Source organism: Anabrus simplex, chromosome 10, assembly GCF_040414725.1.
Source record: "Anabrus simplex isolate iqAnaSimp1 chromosome 10, ASM4041472v1, whole genome shotgun sequence".
Lineage (NCBI taxonomy): Eukaryota > Metazoa > Arthropoda > Insecta > Orthoptera > Tettigoniidae > Anabrus > Anabrus simplex.
This window is the reverse complement of record NC_090274.1, coordinates 74,748,311-74,769,382: the sequence shown is the minus strand read 5'-3', so window position 1 is coordinate 74,769,382 and position 21,072 is coordinate 74,748,311. Positions and strand designations below refer to the sequence as shown.

General features: G+C 38.9%; 1 protein-coding gene across 3 annotated transcripts in view; it reads left to right on the top strand.

Annotated features, from left to right (window-relative positions):
* Positions 1 to 18,775: 18,775 nt before the first annotated feature.
* The window catches only part of LOC136882044 (zinc finger protein 771), a 128,331-nt gene continuing 126,034 nt past the window's right edge, over positions 18,776 to 21,072 (top strand). For 2 of the 3 annotated variants that reach the window (XM_067154547.2, XM_067154545.2), the window contains exon 1: positions 19,025 to 19,145. The gene's annotated coding sequence lies outside the window, so the exon portion shown is untranslated. Of the gene's footprint in view, positions 18,894 to 19,024; positions 19,146 to 21,072 lie in introns of those variants that run through there. The other variant, XM_067154546.2, reaches the window with a different exon arrangement.

The following is a 21,072-nucleotide window of genomic DNA, read 5'->3' as shown; positions in this document are numbered from 1 at the left end:
ATACGTATTTCGAATAAACGTCCTAAACTGATTACGATACTCTGACTTGGTCATAACGTCAGAAAGAGAAGGTAGATCTTGTGTTGATGGAGCAGGTTTTTCAGCAATAACATCTGTAGTTGAAAACATAACACGTTTAGATGGTGAAGTATCGTTAAGTTCTTTTTCCTCATCCTTTTCTTCCTTATCTTCTTCTTCATCCATATCCTGTTTCTCTTCTTCTTCATGCGTTTCTTGTTTATGCTTCTCTTCATCATATGATGTTTGCATAGAAATAAAACTTGTAGTAGACTGCGGCAATGAAGTACAATTAAAATTTTCTTTTAGTGCTCTATCTAGTTGCGTTTTAAAAAAGAAATAAGTGTCTGCTTGAATACTTTTAAGCTCTTTAAATTTCCGTAGAATATTGTTTCGAGCATGGATTATAAGATTTGTAATCTCTTTGCTGGATGTTAACACGATGGTGGTTTTGAAAAAATGGTGACTGTAACTCTATGTTAATGCATATAAAATGATCAAAACCCATGCGATATCGTCCATGCTGAACATCACTTACTTTGTCAGTAACTAAAAAGCCGTAACGATGTGATGAGTTGATGACCAACATGTAGCACACATACGTTCAAAGACATTGAATATAATATCACACATGCCGCATGTTGTGCTTATCTTCCCGGAAAAGCACAATAATACTTGCGTTGTCATGTATCATCTGCTTAGGCACACAAGAATGTTTGACATAAATAGATACAATCTACATATTTATGTCGCCCCATACTAAAGTATGCGCGAATAACCTTTTGCAGTTCTGTTGCGACATCGTCAAAGATTATAAGAGAATGGGGAAGCACATCACCCGGTATGGTACTTGCTCATGTGAATTAAATTTAAAATATTTAACTTCATCTTTAATCAGATTGTGCATTACAATTTGTGGAATAGTATTTAGCGGGTTATAGAGAGACTTGGCGAAAACGTAAATATTATCGAAGCGTATGCCATTTAATGAGGCAATGAGTGTGAGTAAAGATTTGTCTTTCCACATCCCGATGGGCCAGATACAATACGTCGAATAGCAAATTGAAATAATGTTCCACGACTTTTTTGTACTTGTACTAGAACTAGGTAAGAGATGCGGCACTATGTTACTAACAGGTAGTGTATCTTGTTGCTTTACAGTCTTCATTGTAACTGAATAATAAAGTAGGCAATAGTAATATATATCGAATGAAATAACAAGTAACTGTCAGTTCATAATTTGCTCTTCACGATTAAATTCGGGTAGAGAATGGTGAAACAACGATATCCAAACGAAATGAAGAAGAAAACTAAAACTATTGGATGGAAAGGTGTTGTAGAGGCTGTACGAAAAACTATTAGTGGGGAATACAATCCGCGTGTGGCTATTACTACGGTACTTCGCGCAGCAAGGGCGAGAATTTATCGAAAGTGCAGAGTAGTGTTTTGTAAACTTGCACGAATTATTCCTGTACTAAAACCAGGAGGATTTCTTCCTGCTCTGTTTCCTGGACTAGCAGCTTTAGGGTCTTTGCTGGGTGGTGCTAGTTCTGTAGCAAGAACTGTTAAGGCAGTATAAGAAGCGAAGCAAGAGTTAAAAGAGAGTGAACGTCATAACAAGACTATGGAGGTGATTTCATTACGAGGTAAAGGCGTACACATGAAGCTTGCGCCATACAAAACAGGGCTTGGCATCTACATATCTCCAAAATAGACTACTGAATGCACTGACACATCGATCTTTAACCCAGGAAGAAGTTTTTACGTTTGCTAAACAACTTGGAATTAATTATTTTCGAGGTGTGTATACGAGCGATCTACTATCAGCGTGCCCACGTGAACGTGAGAGTGCTGTAACTACGTAACTTATACAACGGTCGAGGACCTGGAACTCAGTAAGTTGCCGACGTAAATCTAAAGTATGCTATTTCGATAGCTATGGAGTCTTAGCTCCTCCATTTGAGCTCATACGTTATTTCGGAAGCAGTGCAGATATTGTTTAAAATAAAAATCTTGCGCAAAAGTTCATTACACGCATGTGCGCACGATTATGTCTTATGTTCGTATATCAAATCCAGACAGTAGACAAAGAGAATTATTGTGCATGTGATGACCTAGTGTAAAGAACATTCGCTGTACGCGGAGAAGGACCTGAAACTACCGTTTACTTTAGTCCATCGATCGAACTCGTTTATCAGCCACATAGTCCTGGACTTGAGTTGTTTGAAAGCTAAAATAAAATCTATAATGTACGTGATGGCGTAAACAAGTTCTATTACGATTAGTTTGTGTTAATGCTACGTTATTCAGTAGACGATATTCATAACTACATTGAAAGTACGTTAACTGAACTGTTTAGAGAAGAGTATTTTAATAATCATAATTACAAGTTCTCATTTACTGTAAGCAACATTACACATAAATGTGTTATTGAGTCATCATTTAAGATTGAGTTCAAATCACAACCTAATTCGATTGGACCATTGCTTGGATTTTCACCAAGGGAGCTCATACCGAACGTACGTTACGAGTCTGGTCAACTTATAACACCTTTCGATGAACATCATATGAACATTACTTGTAATATTATTACAGACTTGAATAGTAACCAACAAATATCACACGTCTTGAACGACTTTATTATTACAAAGGACCGTGGATATACTATTCGTGAGAAACCGTCAGTAGTTCTTTATCATACTGTGTCTGTAAAACACATTAGTAACATCACTCTTAGGCTTTAAATAAACATTATCAGCATATTAGTTTAGATCGGCACATCTGCGTAGCTTACAAACTTCATCTTAAACCACTATGCAAAACATGTACAACACACGGTGTACATTCCGAAGACATACTAATATTTGCGAAGACTCAACGAGTTAACAGATAACCAAAAGCAGATACTCCAAGATTTATGTTATACGGTACTAAAACAAATTGGAAGAAATGCTAGACACTATGAACACAGAACAAACTCATGAACATGTAGTACTGGTTAAAAGATAACCATAAGCAGGTACTCCCAGATTTATGTTATACGGTACTATAACAAATTATGAACACAGTACAAACTCATGAAGGTGTAGGACGAAGTGAGCTCCATTCTTAACAACCTTTTACGTTTGGATTCAAATAACAGTGATGACAATTGCTTTATCATTAATCACCAATATGTATACACACTACCACACGAAAGCTACCTCTATATTGAGGGACGTCTAGATAAGTCAGATGGAAGTGGACCATGCACATCTCAATTAAACAACCATGGCCTAGCATTTCCATTTCTGAACCGCGATATGAAGTAAATAATGTGGAAATAAATAGAGCGGAGAATGTTGGTATTGCAAGTGAAATGAATCTCTACCCTTCATTTTGTGATGAAGAAAGTAATCTTTTACGGATGGCAGGATGGCGTCCAAAAGCTACTAACAGCTGGATAATTAAACAGGACGGAACTTTTAGAGGTATGTTTTAATTTAAACATATTATTGGCTTCGCAGAAGACATTAGACGTATTATCATCAACACAAAACAAGAGTTAATTCTGATCCGTGATCGTAGTGATTACAATTCTCTTAAAGCAGCACAAACACTAGTAGACTCGAAAAATACACTTCATCGTATATTGTGGAGGATTCCACATGTAACATATCTGACCGAGAAAACTTCGACTGGTCAACATTGTGCAAATTGATACAACATTACCTATACGTTTTCGAAGTTGGGAGTTGCATGAGTATCCTGTGTTATCACCTAAAACAAGCAAAGCTGGCTGGGCTCTTAAAACGTCACGTTATACTGAAAAGCCTTTGTATATAATTTTTGGATTTCAAGCCCATCGTAAATTCAACCATGGAAAAGATAGTTCACAGTTTGATCACTGTAAATTAAGCAATATTGGACTATATCCCAACGGAATTACGTATCCGTACCGAAACATGGACGTTAATTTTGAGAAAAATAAATTTGGGTTTCTCTAAGACATGTTTTGTAAATTCCAAATTATCGTATTATCAGAAAGAATATTGTCTACTATTTTCGTTTGAAGAATGTAAAAATAAATCACCGATTGTAGTTATAATCTGCTCTTATCATGAAGAATCTATAAAAGGATCTCCTGTTGATATTCGTTTTGAATTTGAAACATCTGAACATATTCCCGTTAACACAACAGCCTATTGTTTTATTATTCATATGAGTAATGTTACTTACCATCCGCTAACGAATATTGTTACAAGACTATAAATAAGGATAGCCCTTTAACATTAACATTAGTGTGTGCTTCTATACCGTACACTATGGAACAGAAAGAAGAAAGAGGTTACACGCTTACAGACAATCGTCTTAATAACGAACAAAACTGTGAATGTGCATGCTGTTTGCATGCTAATACGCAATATCGTATTTATCTCACACAAGGACGCGAGGCTATTGACATGTTCTATAAAAATGGAACCTTATATCAGATGCCAAAATATCTGGTTCAATGTTTACCACCAGGAATTTTATCAACGTACGCTGTTCCCTTCGTAGATGCTTTTTGGGACATCCTTCCTCTCCACAGTAAGATGTCAATCGATATAGGTTTATGCAGACCCTGTCAACGTCATTACAAACATCGAGGTAAAAATGGTTCGGATGATTGTGGTTGACCTTATCCGAAGATTGCAAACTGTACACAGTTTATGGGCGATCTTTTTCCCTTCATTACAGTACCTGATAATCAGAAAGATATAAAACACAGGAATAACAAGTTAAGAAGTGCATTAACTACTTTGTAAATCATAACGTACTCAGTATACTATATTTAAAAACATAATTTCATAAACGATAAGTGTTTTGTTTAATTTGAATGTTGAAAGTGGCATTACAATTTTGGTAGCAGGCTACCTCTTCGCAGTAAACTGTTAAGGAGTACAGCAACCTCGTCGGCAGCATAAACAAGACTGTTGCATAACCGGTAGTAGTTTGTTTAATTTTGTAAGTAATTTTACAATAAACATTTCAATAAATTCAAAATGTTCTACTTATTGCATTCCCTTTGCCTCTTTAAGCCTATCGAACATATTCACGTTCATACCATCTATAAAGTCTTGAGTTTACTAGAGAGTGACCTTGATGACGAACAAGTCTAAACATGCATAATTAAGTCGACGTCATCGCTGTATGTTAAAAACTGAATAATCTTAGTATCGCACATGCTCAGTCCCGTCGGGAGATAATCTGTCGGATGGGGGCGTAAAGACTTATGCATAAGATCACGTCGTCGGATGGAGACATATTACCATGTGCTGACCTCTTTTAAAACCACTCACGCTGTAACGTCACGTTATTTCTCCGTCGGATAGGGTCCTTAGGCCCCTCAAAGTTTGTGAAATGTCGAGAATGGCAGCTAGCCATAAAACCAGGATCCTCTGACGTTAGGCCCTTCTAAGATGGTGTCGGGAAGGGGTATGTTGAGAAGGGCAGCTAGCCTTAAAAATATAATCCTCTATAGTTAGAACCCTGGCTATGTCCCGTCAAGATAATAGCAGTAAGGTTAGGATCGCTCCGTTTCCAAAATTCCTCGGCACATAAAACCATGTGATTCAGTTTCGTCAAGATAATACCAATGAGGTTATGGGATGGATCACTTTTTCAAAATTCTGCGACAAAACAAATGCATGTGTTTAGGGCCTGTCAAGATGACAGCAATGAGGTTTGCCACGTTAAAAATTCCGTGCCAAAACAAGTGCACGTGGTTAGGACCTGTCAAGATAGTAGCTGTCACCTTGTCAGCTGTTACTTATTTTAAATTCTGCGTCCCATGTAATTAAGATGGCAGCAGTGATGTTAGTCTCGTTCACTTGTTCAAAATCTGCAGCAAAAAATTGCACGGGGTTAGGATCTGACAAGATATCACCTGTCATCTTGACATCTGACAAAAGCACGTGGATTTTAAATTCCGCGTCTCGCGTGGTTAAGATGGCAGCAGTGAGGTTAGCGACGTTCTCTTGTTCAAATACCGCGGCCACGTGGTTGAGACCTGACAAGATAGCTGCTGTCATCTTGACAACAGTCAGAATCACGTGGATTTTAAATTCCGCGCCCCATGTCGTTAAGATGGTAGCAGTGAGTTTAGGACCTGTTAAGGTGGCATCAGTGATGTTAGAGGTGTTCTCTTGTTTAAATTCCTCGCCACGTGGTTAGGACCTGACAAGATGGCAGCTGTCATCTTGACAGCTGACAAAGGCACGTGGATTTTAAATTCCGCGGCCCACGTGGTTAAGATGGTAGCAGTGATGTTAGGACCTATTAAGATGGCAGCAGTGAGGTTAGCGACGATCTATTCTTTAAATTCTGTGCCTCATGGATAGGACCTGACATGATGGCAGCTGTCACCTTGACAGTTGTCAAAATCACATGGATTTTAAATTCCACACCGCCACGTGGTTAAGATGGCACCATTAAGGTTAGCCCCTGTTAAGATGGCAGCAGTCAGGTTGGTGACGTTCTGTTGTCTAAAATAGTGATGTTGGCTGTCATCTTTCTCCACAAGAGCGTATGTATAGCCGCCACCTTGCGCAATCGCCCATAGGCAGATTCCTTCATCAAAAGAGACCATGTATAGCCACCATCTTGTGCAATCGCCCATGGCAGTGATTTTTCTCCATAAGAGCTTTTGAATAGCCGCCGTCTTGTGCAATCGCGCATAGCCGTCACATTTCTCTATAAGAGCCCATGTATAACCTCCCTCTTGTGCAATCGGCTTTAGGTGTCTTCTTCCTCCATAAGAGCCAGTGTAAAGCCGCCATCTTGTGCAATTGCCCATAGCCGTCATCATTCTCCATAAGAGGTCGTGCATAGCAACCATCTTGTTAAATCGACTATGGCTGTCATCTTTCTCCATAATAACCCATGTATAGTCCCTATCTTGTGCAATCGCCCATGGCTGTCATCTATCTACATAAGAGCCTATGTATAGCTGGTATCTTGTGCAATCGCCCATGCCCGTCATCTTTCTCCATAAGAGCGCATGTATAGCCGCCATATTTTGCAATCGCCCATAGCCGTCATCCTTCACCATCAGAGCCTATGAATAGCTGCCATCTTGTGCAATCGCCCATGGCCGTCATCTTTCTCCATAAGAGCGCATGTATAGCCGCCATATTTTGCAATCGCCCATAGCCTTCATCTTTCTCCATAAAAGCACTTGTATAGCCGCCATATCTTACAATCTTACAATAGCCTTTATCTTCATTACGTCTGGAAGTTGCAAGGGGCCGTAAAAATAAGGTTAGTGCCCTCCATGGAGTTAGGCTTGCTCTCGTAGGTGTCGGGAAGGGCAACTAGCCGTTAAGGTGTAGTTAGGTCCCTCAAGATAGCGACTGTGAGTTTAGGCTTGCTCTCTTATGCAAATTCCGTGAACGTACATTGCCCTACTAGTCAACTAGCGGTCAGTGACCGCGGGTCAGAATATGCATTACCCCTGTACTAGACCTTGCGTAACCGGGCGAGTTGGCCGTGCGCGTAGAGGCGCGCGGCTGTGAGCTTGCATCCGGGAGATAGTAGGTTCGAATCCCACTATCGGCAGACCTGAAGATGGTTTTTCGTGGTTTCCCATTTTCACACCAGGCAAATGCTGGGGCTGTACCTTAATTAAGGCCACGGCCGCTTCCTTCCAACTCCTAGGCCTTTCCTATCCCATCGTCGCCATAAGACCTATCTGTGTCGATGCGATGTAAAGCCCTTAGCAAAAAAAGACCTTGCGTGCTGACTCAGCAAAAAATTGGTGACGCTGTGGATTGGAACGACAACTGCTCAACTACTAACGCTATTGAGGAATATCAGAATCGTAGGTGACCTGCGTACTAAATACCTAAATAACTAAATAATCTGGTGGATTAGGACAGTTTACGGACCGCATTTTGAGGGGACTGTGTCTCTCTTCTCCTTCAGTGCAACCAGTTATCGTAACTATGTGTAATGCGGTATATTAATACTGTGTTTAGATATAAGAGCAATAGATTTAGTCAGTGCGCACACTTTTAGAAAAAAATTTGGGCTCCATTTTAAAACGGGTCTGTTTGTCTGATCAGCCAGTAAAGTCACATTTGAGAAAGGCGGGCGGGGGGTTTAGTGATAAGATGAGTCACTTTTTATTATTGTGTCAGTTCGGTTTCGTCCCGAGCTGGGTGTATTGGGCAAAATGGCTCGTTAGTGCTTCACGTGGGACGATTCCGTAACTTCTGCGATTGTACGAAAGATGTCAGTCATTGTGTTTTCTGTCACGGATGGTCTAACTTTCCACCGGAATATAAATTATTAGTATACCTTTGAGTTTACGAATATGTGTCGAGTTTTTATAAGATGGATTCCATGCATCTAGATGCTGCATTTTGAACGTACTCAAATGTTTTTAAACTTGTCAAATGGATATTCTACTACCATTCGCCTCCTTTCATTGCACGTTGATATTACTTCAGGTAACGATATTCTTTATTCACTTTCTTCTTTATGTTATCATGGTTGTTGATTTCCCTTATAGCGGGTGAGTTGGCCGTGAGGTTTGGGGCGCGCGGCTGTGGGTTTGCATCCGGGAGGTTGTTAATTCGAATCTAACTGTCGGTTTTCCGTTGCTTCCCATTTTCACATCAGGCAAATGCTGGGGCTGTATCTTAATTAAGACCACGGGTGCTTCCTTCCAACTCCTAGGACTTTCCTATCCCATGGTCACCATAAGACTTATCTGTGCCTGTGCGATGTAAAGCCACTAGCAAAAGGATATATCCCTTGTTTTCCCCACAGTATGAATGAAACATGATTCGCTGTGCTTAACGTGTTATGTTTATTCTCAACGTCATGGTCCTCAAATTACTACATGCATGTATTCTTCTGCGTCTACCACCCATCTACGCAGTATTGTAGTGGTATACAGTAATTTTTGGTGATATGTGGAATTACCGCTACATCTAAATTTAGTAATGTGGAATTTAAAAGAAGAAAGGAAACTATCATTTAAACTTGGGCTATATAATACAACACAGCAATTGGCCGTAATTAGTTAATTGTTATGCTTTTAAAAGACGTGATTGGACTAAATTGTAATAAACGGCGGCCAATCACTTCGTTATTGGATGGTAGTAGTACATTATTATCTGGGAACTGAGTATAGGTGAGCTTCGCCGCTCGACATTCAACTGTTTGTGAAGCGCGCTCTTGCGCCTGCTGCATGAAACGAGTTGTGATGTGGTTCTCCGACCGGCAAGGTGTCCGTAGTGCGGGCTCCTGGTGCTTTGGCATGTAAAGAGGCTGTGAGTGATTTCAAACCACCCTGGCGTGTGCTTTCTGTTCGGCGTTACATTAACTTTAACGGTGGGTGGTAAAAGTTAACCTGTGTGTCTAAAGTTTTTTAAAGGTTAGGTACTATGTGACCCCTTCAGTTTTCCATCGGGCATGCCGGATACGCTGGAAATATTGCTGTCACAGTTGTAGCTTTACCTCATGAAACAGCCTCATCACTTTGAATAATGTATAAACTCGGCGAGATTGTAGTGCGTCGCTTGTTCAAGCTTGCTGGGGAACGAATCCAACATGTCGGCTCGGCGTATAATATAACCTCTGTTTTTCGCTTGAAGATACCATTCGCCTTCCGATACTGTAAGGTTAAATGAAGTGAACATTTTTGTGATTGAAATTGTGTAACTCATTGAAATTTTTACATGCCCAATCAATTGTCTTATATTCGGACGAATATAATTGGAAAGAGTTACTTCTTGGTAACTAGAACCGCTGTTGTAACTGTTAGCATGCGGCTTTCGATGATCTGTCCTTTTAACAGGACGGGACCAGTGATAAGTTAAATTGCTGTATCTGAGGTTATTAATTTAAATTCTTCCCCATGAAAAGAAAAGAAACTGAAAAGTTTTAGAAACTGTGTAACCTGTATATTTCAATAAGCCGTCTGATTATTTAAATAATGACTGTAACGTTTGTAAATTCTACATCCGAGTGAATACTGAAGTGTGCGTTGGGTTTAATTTTATCCAATTTTCCTTTGACTTATTCGAGTTTTCATTTGTACTACTTATTATTATTATTAATAATCTCTCGTTTTGATTGTTGGCTAATGTTTGTGAAGCTATGTTCCATTTTATAGCATTGTTGTGGAATGCTTCCTTCTTTGGTTGTCATCATAACGGTTCTGATCAGCGCGCATTGTCGCGGTGTGAGTCGGTGTTGTGATTATGCAATGTGATGTCTAGATTATGGTTGTTGGGTGATGATTTTATGCCGTAGGTGTGATGAACTGTGTCACGGAAAAGGGTTTATTTCATTTAATATTATTGTTTAAACTTCTGGTTGGTTCTCAAGGTCAATATTAATTTATTTTGACATGGGCTCTACAACTTATTCAAATTTGGCCTACCTTAATGTTACTTCTTGATATTATCGTTCTGATTTGGGGGTGCGGGTGGGTAGTTTCCTTTAAAACGCTTCCGTGTTCGCTAAGGTATTATAAACCATGTTATAATTATGTAAGGTAGTTGGGCCTGTTGGCTTTTAATTGTTTTCTAAGAATATGGTAAAGGTGTATTAATGTGGGGAGAATCAATAATCAAGCTAGGATACGAACCACATCACACCGCTGATATACAAGGTCGCGGACAGTAGAATCAGACCCACACCCGTAATTACCGGAAGTAAAGGAAGTGAATTGGACAGGGGTAAGTTCAAAATGTCTCAATCAATTTCCATTATTCTAAATAGTTTCCTTAGACAACATTTCCCCAGTCGATTTCAACCATTAGACGCATATTTATTTTTGCCGGTTGCAGATCGTACAACAAGCTATCCAGCCTGACATGTTTATGAATATAATTCTTAATTCATCCAACAGCGAATCCACCCTTTCCACTTAGAAAAGGTTAAACAAGAGGATCAGCCTTGTTAGTACAGTACAAAGTGACGAAGATGAAAACTAAGTCAAGTAAAGAAGAAATATATTTCAGCAAAAAACATTTCTTCAGATTCACAACACCATTTTTTTTTTAGATTTTTAAACAAGTGATTTTATTAAGCCTTCGGGACGTAAAGTGATACCAAAGATATTTTAGCTCATAGACAGTATCTTAATTCATTTTAAAGTTTAAGTCCTTAACAACCGTCGCCCACCACCCCCCGTCGCACACTACCTCTCCCCCCTCCAACCCATTCATCCTTTACTAACATTAGATTTTAAAGTCAACAAAGATTTGACTAGGTCATTGCTTTATGTTGTTTTATCTAAGCTTTTGTGTAGACAGCTGATGATGATCGCAAAGCGATCGAAACATGTCCTGTTATTCTTAGTGATTTTATAAATTGCCAAAGGCAAAACAAAAGAATGGTATCGATTAGGTGGAAATATTATCTTATATTGATTGGATTACATTATCGATACGGCAATGAAGTGGATAGTTTGAAATTCCTTTTGCATGCATAAAACTTTACGATTGCCTTTTCAACTGCGTTACACTTAGTATGGGATAGAAATGACATAATGTCTTTACTCTACAAATGTTTCTTTCACACTGACGTCATTTCGACACTGCAATTTACATACGTTATTCACGTCCCGACATGCACTGCAACACAACCAAACAAAGAGCGTGCACGCATGTCGTAAAGACTGTTTAATTGTTTCTCCACTATGCTCCTTGTAAACAGTTTTAAATGATGGACGTCCTGATTCATGCATGTCGATGATTTCACACGTTGATGGTAAATACTCACGAAACCATTCCTTCTTTTCACAACCCTTTAAAAAATAAGATCTTCTCTTGACAAATAAGCGTTCATCATCAAAGATAGAAAGCGATAACGTATTCCTTTTTTTCCCACTGCACACCTAAATTTTTTCAATCCATTGAGCCTGTTTTTTGTCTTCATCTCTTTCCAAACAGGAAGAGAAAATGTGGGCTAAATTATGAACTGACGAGTTTTGGCGCCCACAACACAGTTCAATCCTACACAGCCACCTCTTGTTGCCGTTTACTTTGAAGCCTTGTACATCGACTATTAATGTTCTCGTCACGATGGAATAAAGCGCTCTCCTCTCTATCACAGTATCTCAGAGACTTAAGAAAAAATCACACTCATACTAGCTATAAAGGCTTGAGTTTACTAGAGAGTGACCTTGATAACGAACAAGTCTAAACATGCATAACCATGTCGAGGTCATTGCTGCATGTTAAAAGCAGAATAGTCTTAGAATCGCACGTGCTGTCCCGTCGGAGACATTATATCGGATGGGGGAACGTAAAACCTTAAGCATAAGATCACATCGCCATGGTTATACATGTTCAAACTTTTTCATTACTGTCGGATGGAGACATAATGCCATGAGCTGACCTCTTAGGCCCCCAATATGGTGTCAGGAAGGGTGTATGTCTAGAAGGGGAGCTAGCCTTAAAACTTTAATCCTCTGAGGTTAGGCCCCCTGTATGATAGTGTCGGGGAATGGGGATGTCGCGATGGGCGCTTGTTCAAAATCCGCACCAAACAAGTGCACCTAGTTAGGACCTGTCAAGACGGCAGCTGTCTCGTTAACAGCTGTTATTGGTTCGTTTTTCGCGCCCATGTGTTTAGGACGGTAGCAGTGGGGTTAGGACCTATCAAGATGGCAGCAGTGAGGTTAGCGACGACACGTGGTCAGGACGTCATAGGCCGCAGTAATTTAGAACAAACATTGCCCTACTACTGCATTCATCAGGTGAAGGATGGAGATATTGATGATGCCATCATATTACTGGGCATGGCAATGGACATGAATTGAGAAGTGTGACATAAATATAACACCCAGGCTTCCGATACGCAACTGTGTGACACCGCTACCTATGGTTTGTAAGCCTGTTATCAGATGGAAGGAATATAATATTCTTCAAAGAAATACGTCCTTCAAAGACCGTCAATTATTATATCGACATGATTTAGGCTTTTTGGGTTATGCCGTGTCAAGAAAATAAGGCATGAGCCCAAAAGCCTATATCATGTTTGTAAGTATTGTACCCGTCCAAGTGGTTTCTTATTGGATTTAGAGAGGTTGGTTCAATTCTCGTATTGTAACACGGGTATACGCACGAACAAGCATCAGCTGGTTACCAGGCCGTTCCCTTGCCGGCAAGCTAAAACTGTGTTAGGTGGTCAAGGGCATCGATACGTCACTCGAATTACGTCATACAGCGAGCGCCAGATGACGAAAGGGGGGAAGAAGTCCGGAAAGTTCTACACCAAATATGGAACAACAAATCACGTCGCAGAATAGCTGTCGACCAATGAAAACGAATGGTGCCGCTCTACAGACGGAAATCTTCTGGAAGGAAGAGTAACAGGATGTCTTTAGTGCGTGAGGCTGAGCGACGGAGAGAAACGATAGTCACTGCTAATGGTACTGGAGAATTTGACTGACTATGTGACAGTACTGCACGGCATTATAGTGTTCGAGTGTGCTAGTATTAACTTTCTTATAGACGGGTCAGCCAAGTACGATATCTCATCGCAGTACATTTGACTGGGTGAAATATTACGAACCACGGACAGTCACAACTAGATGTTACGCCGAATTTTTATTGCAGTAACTTATGGAATGTTTTTGTAGGCACCAAGTGGCAAATTAATCGTTGAACTGGAGGCTTCGAGAGTGAACCTGGCCGAAGAACATCGTTTCAAAAGTATTGTAGTGGAGTGTTCGAAATTATGACGACTCAGTGAAGTGCTTTAAACTGATAATAGGGTCGAGACTTGATGCTTTAATAGGCGATGAACCACATTCTACATCATTGCGCCAGTTAAGTATTGTAAGCCAAAATATTGAAATACGAGTGAGGATCCAGTTCTAAAATTAATTTTTAGTTTCAGCAAAATCTACGAGAGCCAGCTGTCATCATGTACTGACCAAGACAGAAATCCTGGGGACTTCCAAAACATCGTTGGAGTGATTATACATTATCTGGCTGCACAAGAATAATGAGGTGGTAGGCCGACGTGTGTGAGCCAGCACGATGAACTTGTTCATCTATAATTCGCCATAATCCGGAGGAGGAACCTACATCAACTCCTGTATTCAAGACGCCGGACATACATCGGAAAATAATTACCTTTGTAATAATTTCCTTTCTTTCTGTAGGTTGCTAGTTGGGTTGTATTCTTATTTAAAGAAACATTAAATTTTGTTAGAGTAGTAGAATTTCGATAGTGGTGATGGTAGAGTAGACATTGGTTTATTGATTCATTAATCTCATTTTAATGATTTTCTTGGGATGCTGCTGTGTTCTTTCACTGATTAATCCCCATTTGTTTGTAAATTTTGTGAGAGTATGAGCGTAATTAAGTTCTTCAAAATGGATTACGGGGAAATGAAGGCTAATAATAATAATAATAATAATAATAATAATAATAATAATAATAATAATAATAATAATAATAATAATAATAATAATAATAATTGTTACCTCTGCTACAGTGGTAACACAAAACAAGGCACAAACAGAGTTAAAAGGGGAAGGTAAGAGCAAACTACACAATATAAGAAATCACTACACACTCGGAAAAACAGTAGCTGGCATTACTCGGATCTCCAACAAAACATGTACGAAATATCAGAAGGGCTAACTAGTGAACAAACCGGGAAGATGAAAAGGCTGGGAACCTACCAAAGGCATGGACATGGCTTAGATAGCGGATTCCGAAATAAATCACCGTGATCCTTAGTTTTTAAAAATATTATTTACAAGATAATTTTACAAATACATTCCAAGTTATGAGCTATAAGTTCAGTGATATACATAGGTTATTCGTAGCAGTGTAAATTCAAATTTCAAGTCAACTATACATCTATTTACCAATACAGTTGTACAATGCAATATACAGTGAAGTTGAAGAGTTTCTCCAAAATCTAGCGTACCTAAAGTGATGCAGAACTACCAGAGGCAAACCCCCAGGGGAAATAATATTAAACCACATTTTACATACGTTAGTGAAACAAGAAATAGGAATGCCTCGGAAACGAACATGTAAGCCTAGCTGAAAAACTAAAGCGTCATAAGTAGCTAATTTGGTGAATCTAGGCGAGGTTAGGGCAGACTCCTGTATGAAGAGCAAATCGGAACATTACAAAAAATTTTAGCAGGAACGGAATTCAAGAGTGCTTACCCGAGGAGAGTGCCATCCCGGAAGCCGGGGGACGTCAACCAGATAGGCTGCTAGCAGACAGATAGACCAAGGCCCGGTTGTATAAAGACATCTGACTGGAGATCAATTAAGAACTTAGTTCTGAAAATGAACTGAGATTACGACTTCATCGCGTTGTATAAAACTGAACTCGGTTTACACATGTGTAGTTCAAATGTAATCGGAGTTCAAAATATTGGACATGGCAACGCCGCAAAACAAATGAAATGCGAAATAGCTCGGCCCGTTGAATAATACTTAAATAGTGGGATTGACCTGGCCGTGACTGTCAACAAATGAAATACGAAATTGCCGTGACTGTCGAAGAAGGAGAAGAAGATAATATTGTAATCTCGCGAAGTAAACATGGAAGGAACTTCACACAGAAAGAAAAGGGCGATCTGGTGGATATTGTACTATCAAGGTACAAACATGTAATAGAAAATAAAAGAACCTATATGGTGACATCAAAGTTGAAAGAGAAAGCCGTTGACTTGTCAATGTTAAAGAGCTCTCCAACAACCATTTGAAAACTTACTGTAGCATAAAACCTAAGAGTTGTTAGGAACATACACATGGGTGACAGGGGATAATTTATTTGACTAGGTTTTTGTAGTGTGTCCCTTAACTTTAGTTCCAATCGTTCCACAACATTTTTCGATAAACGAAATCTTATTTTGAACATTTCACACAATTCAATAATCGGATTCCGTCTGTGCCGAAAGACGCGAGGAGCTCGTTGTAAAATCAACTCTTCTTCATCAGACGAAAAGTCGGAATAATCTGACATCCCTGCTAAAGAAAATATATATGCTTTGTTTTGTAAACTTGAAACATAATAGAAAACTAAGTAACAACATGTTGGTATAGATGTAGGCTATTGTTTATATGATATTCACATAACCTCACTTCTGAAAAAATCGAGCGATCTTTAGCAATATTATTTAACTACTAGCATTCAATATATTTATAACGCACCTCGATATTATTAAGGTACGGTATTCTTACGCATATACGATACAGGGAAACACTTCTCAAGTCTTCAGGTCTAGTTCAATGTTTAATATGAATGATAATGATCTAAGTTCAAGGAGATTAACCGACGAATATTCGGCAGTCAAATCTGAACTTAGATCAAGACGAGATGATCTTAGGTTAGCGTTTATACAACGGAAAATCGAAGTTCAACTTGACTGGCAGCCATTTTTCCTCTTTGAACTCAGATCAAACGTTTTATACAACCGGGCCCAAGACCGACAGATTTTAGGATACAGAATTAATTCGAACACTGCCTCGCTCACTACATATAGGAATTACTGGCCATGGAGGCAGACAATCAGCGTGCACGTGTTCCCTATCGCCACCTAGACTCACCAATAGCAACCTTACTTTCGATCGCGAACTTTGACGAACATTCTAGAATACGCATGATCGCGAAAGTCGTATATTTCCAGAATAGACAGAACACACTTTCTAGAACACATACCATCAAAGTAACATACCCTGTACAAAAGTTATGTAACTTTCTGGATCTTTCCAGGAACTATAGACAGAATTCTACTAGCCTATTTACAAATGCCAATGTTACAACATTATACAGTACAGGTTAGGTCAATAGAAATAAAACATCATATTGTATTTTACAAACAAAGACTTAAAAAAATGCATTCCACTCACATTATATATTTCACTTGTAAAAATAATAATAATAATAATAATAATAATAATAATAATAATAATAATAATAATAATAATAATAATAATAATAATAATAATAATAATAATAATTTATCAGTCTGTGTTAAAGCAATGATTTAACCGTAGGATTGGTAGAGAATGACTTGTAAAATAATTCTGACCTTAGAAGGGAGGGTGGTAGTTTTGGTCACTTGTCAGTTCATGATGCACTTAGGAATAATAATCACGGAAATAATAATAATATTAATAATAATAATAATAATAATAATAATAATAATAATAATAATAATAATAATAATAATAATAATGATGATCTTGATGCTGTGATAAATTTTGCTGATAATGATTGGGGTAGATTGTGAAATTGCGTGACGGTATATCAATATATTTCAAGGCGTAAATAATATTTTCTTTTGTGATTTTTCATTGATTCTTCTCATGTGGATTTTTGATTCAGTTTGTTGCGCGTTTATTTTTGTGATACTCTACTATCCTGCTATAGTAATTTAGAAAGTAGATGATTGCTTAAAATTTAAATACAGGAATACAGTCGAACGTAATATGAGAAGGAGGTAAACTTCCCAAAGAATTTCCCAAACAAATTTTGTCAGCAATTTGTAAACAATTTTCCCAAGAATCCTGTTAAGAATTTGTAAAAGAATTTTTCCAGGAATTTTCAAAGCGTATTCTTAAAGGAACTTCCAGAGAATTAATTGATGAATTTTCTAAAGAGTTTGTGAAAAATTTGGGAATTAATTTATAGGAATTGGCCAAGAGTTTGGAAAGGAAGTTGAGAGTTTTGGTAAAGAGATTTATCCCTTAAGAGAAATATAGTATGATTAAATGATCAAATGTGACAATATTGGTTCTAACGCCATTTTCCGCTAACATTGTGGTCTGTTCAATGTTACAGTTCATGAATCACCAGTTCAGACCAGAAGCATGGTTTTAGACAAGAAGTTTGTGATGATGGATTGTAACGAATGGAACCCATAAGCAGCATGTGTATGTAAGTTTTCATTAACAGATCAGAAACAGTATTATATAGTTGAAGTTGTATATAAGTGAATACTTTTTAAAATATATATTCGCATGTCCAGACTGTTGTTTATTTAATAAATGTTATTGTTATTTTGCCTGATTTTCGTTACGCTGTGTCACCTATCCAGTCACCTGTAGCCTTGCAAATATAAAAATTTCATAAGATCTGTCCCTAAATAGTAAAGGCGGCACTGGGAACGTTTCACCCGTTGGGACTCTCTCTCCGCCGACTGAGCGACCCCGGAAAAGGGGACAGTATGGACCATGAAGGCAACATTGGCAAAATCATAATATACAATGTTGCAAAGTTTGGGCTGGGAAAACTTGGGAGAAAGGAGATGAGGTGCTCGATTATGCGGTATGTCCCGAGGTGTCAATGGAGAGATGGCGTGGAATGACATTAGTAGACGAATAACATTGACTGGTGTCTTTAAAAGTAGGAAAGATAAAATTGGAATTCAAGAGGACAATTTGGGACAAATATTTGTTTTAGCAAGCGGCGTCAGGGATTGGAATAAATTATTAACAAAGGAGATGTTCAATAAATTTCCAATTTCTTTGCGATCATTTAAGAAAAGGCTAGGAAAACAACAGATAGGGAATCTGCCACCTGGACGAGTGCCCTAATTGCAAATCAGTAGTGATTGATTGATTAATTGATTGGCAATCTACATATCGAAACTGCTAACACAAGTTTGAAAACAATAAGGAAGGGTAACGGCCAGCTTGTATGCTAGATAGCCTATGAGCATAACGGTAATTGGTGGCGTACGCTTCTGATTCCCATTCGTCTCCCGTCTCTCGGTAGGTACGCACGCCATGTATTTTTTATCTTGTGGTCTGAGTGTGGTCTATCCATGCGCAGTAGTTAGCTGCAGATAAATTAATTATACCGGGTGTGTACGTATACGGTCGAGGAACGACGCACTGGTTATACATTTGTGAGTAGCATATTCTCTATTTCCGGTTTTCTTTCGAAGTGGTTGGCTTGTCATTTTGTAATGTTCGAATTAATTCGTTCTGTACCGTGCATCTCGGACATATTGCGACTGCTTGTGCAGGTTTATTCTGTGGATTGTACTGTTTCTCTTAAGATTTCCTACCTCAAGAAATTGTATTGCGTCCAAAGGAGTCTCAGTCTTGAACATCGCCGTAAGGAACTTAATATCGTACTTTACGTGATAAGAAATAAGGTAAACTTTATTGTTTAGTACGTAATTAAACATAAAAGATCAGCGGCAGATAATTCTGTTTTTCAGCCGACTGTAGGCTGTCTACATTAAATATATCTCAGCTTAGTGATAATACATGGCAATTTGTTCCAACATGGTACTGAATTGATTCCGAATAGCCTACTCATCCGCAGTAGTTACACTGGAACCAAAAAGTATAATACCGGCACACCTACCATTATATATAAAATCCGCATGTATAAAGGTGATGCCAAGACACTGATATATTTATTGAAATGTACAGTAGTAAATGTAAGGTTCTTCGAGTATAATTGGTTTCTCACAACAGAAATAATAGTTTACAAAACAAAATCAGTTGCTCTTCACATCAAAAAAGTATTGGCACACCTGTACACAAATGAAATTAAAGTCTCTGTAATTCACGTAACTCATGTCTAGTAGATAGTGTGCCTACCATTGGCACTGATGACAGTTTGTAGATGTCTTGGCGTGGAGGGAACCATGTTGCGAGTTATATCTGCTGAGATCTTTGACCATTCCTCCAACAACACCGTCTGGAACTCGGGCTTCCCTGCAGAATGACATTTTCAAACTTATGTCTCCAAGAGATTCCAAAGATGCTCTTTTGGGTTAAGATCAGGGTTCTGTGTGGAGTGAAAGCTGTTCTTGGTGCATTATATAGTAACCACTCCTGCGTTTGCAGAGCCGTATGTTTCGGGTCGTCGTCTTGTTGAAAGTAAACGATGCTATCAAGACCCAGTTTCTCTCACTGCTACATAAGTGGCCTCGCAACACATCGGTATATTTACGATGATCCATGACATCTTCAATAATTGCCAAGTCACCAGGACCAGAAGTTCCCATGCATCCCCAAGCCATTATGCTTCCTCCCCCATGTTTTTCTGTTGGTAGGGCAGGTGGTGGTGGTGGTGATTATTGTTTTAAGAGGAAGTACAACTAGGCAACCATCCTCTATATAACACTAATCAGAGGGAAAAATGGAAGGGATCCGACACTTCGAAAAATGAATGTATCGGCCAAAGGAAGACAAGGGCCACGAAGGGCATGAAAATGAAAGACTCCCTAGGCCTCCATACGTAATACCGTCGGGGTATGAAAAGAACAAGAGCTGACCAAGGGAGGTCGGATAGGATAGATGAAAGTGAGGAACCTGGCACAATGTTGGTAGGGCATGTTGTGATTGGAGTTTTGTATTTGGTTTTCATCACACTTTAACATTTCCATCAGGTCCAAACAAGTTAAACTTGCATTCATCAGAAAATATCACAGAATTCCAAAATTCAATCGATTTATTCACATAATCTTTGGCGAACTGTATTTTCTTCGGTTAACTTCCAAAATAAATGGTTCCTTTCTGGGAGATCACTCATGAATATTAGTTGCATTCAAAACATTCTTAATAGCTGAAGAACTGACCTGTTTGTTGGACGTTGACTGGATGTCCTATACAATCGACCCTGCATTTTGAAGGACTCTTCTAGTGCAAGGCAAACTATGCTTCGACGCTCCCTACATGTAAGAATTCTTGGAAGAGTGCATTGGCGAGCACGGGCTCCGCGGCCGCTGCTTGAGCGTCTATATGACGTCATATATGACGTGTTTGGCGAGTTGGTGTTTTCAAACATGGCGGATAACTGGAAGGGACGTGTAAAAAGTCCATAAGTATCAAGAAAGAAGGAAAAGAAGGAAGGAACGTGTAGCGGCCGCTTGAAGGTATGAATTAAATGTCTGTTATTTTTAGCTGTTTGAGACTGCGTAACACAATTTACAGGCACTAGATTGGGTTCCAACTTGACTAGTTGGTTCGTGAAATAGATATTAACGGTACTGTATGATGGGGCTCACTTGATGTCGCGAAAACTTTACGAGTATTAAGTGCGTCCGGCAAGTACGAAAAGCAGTGGCC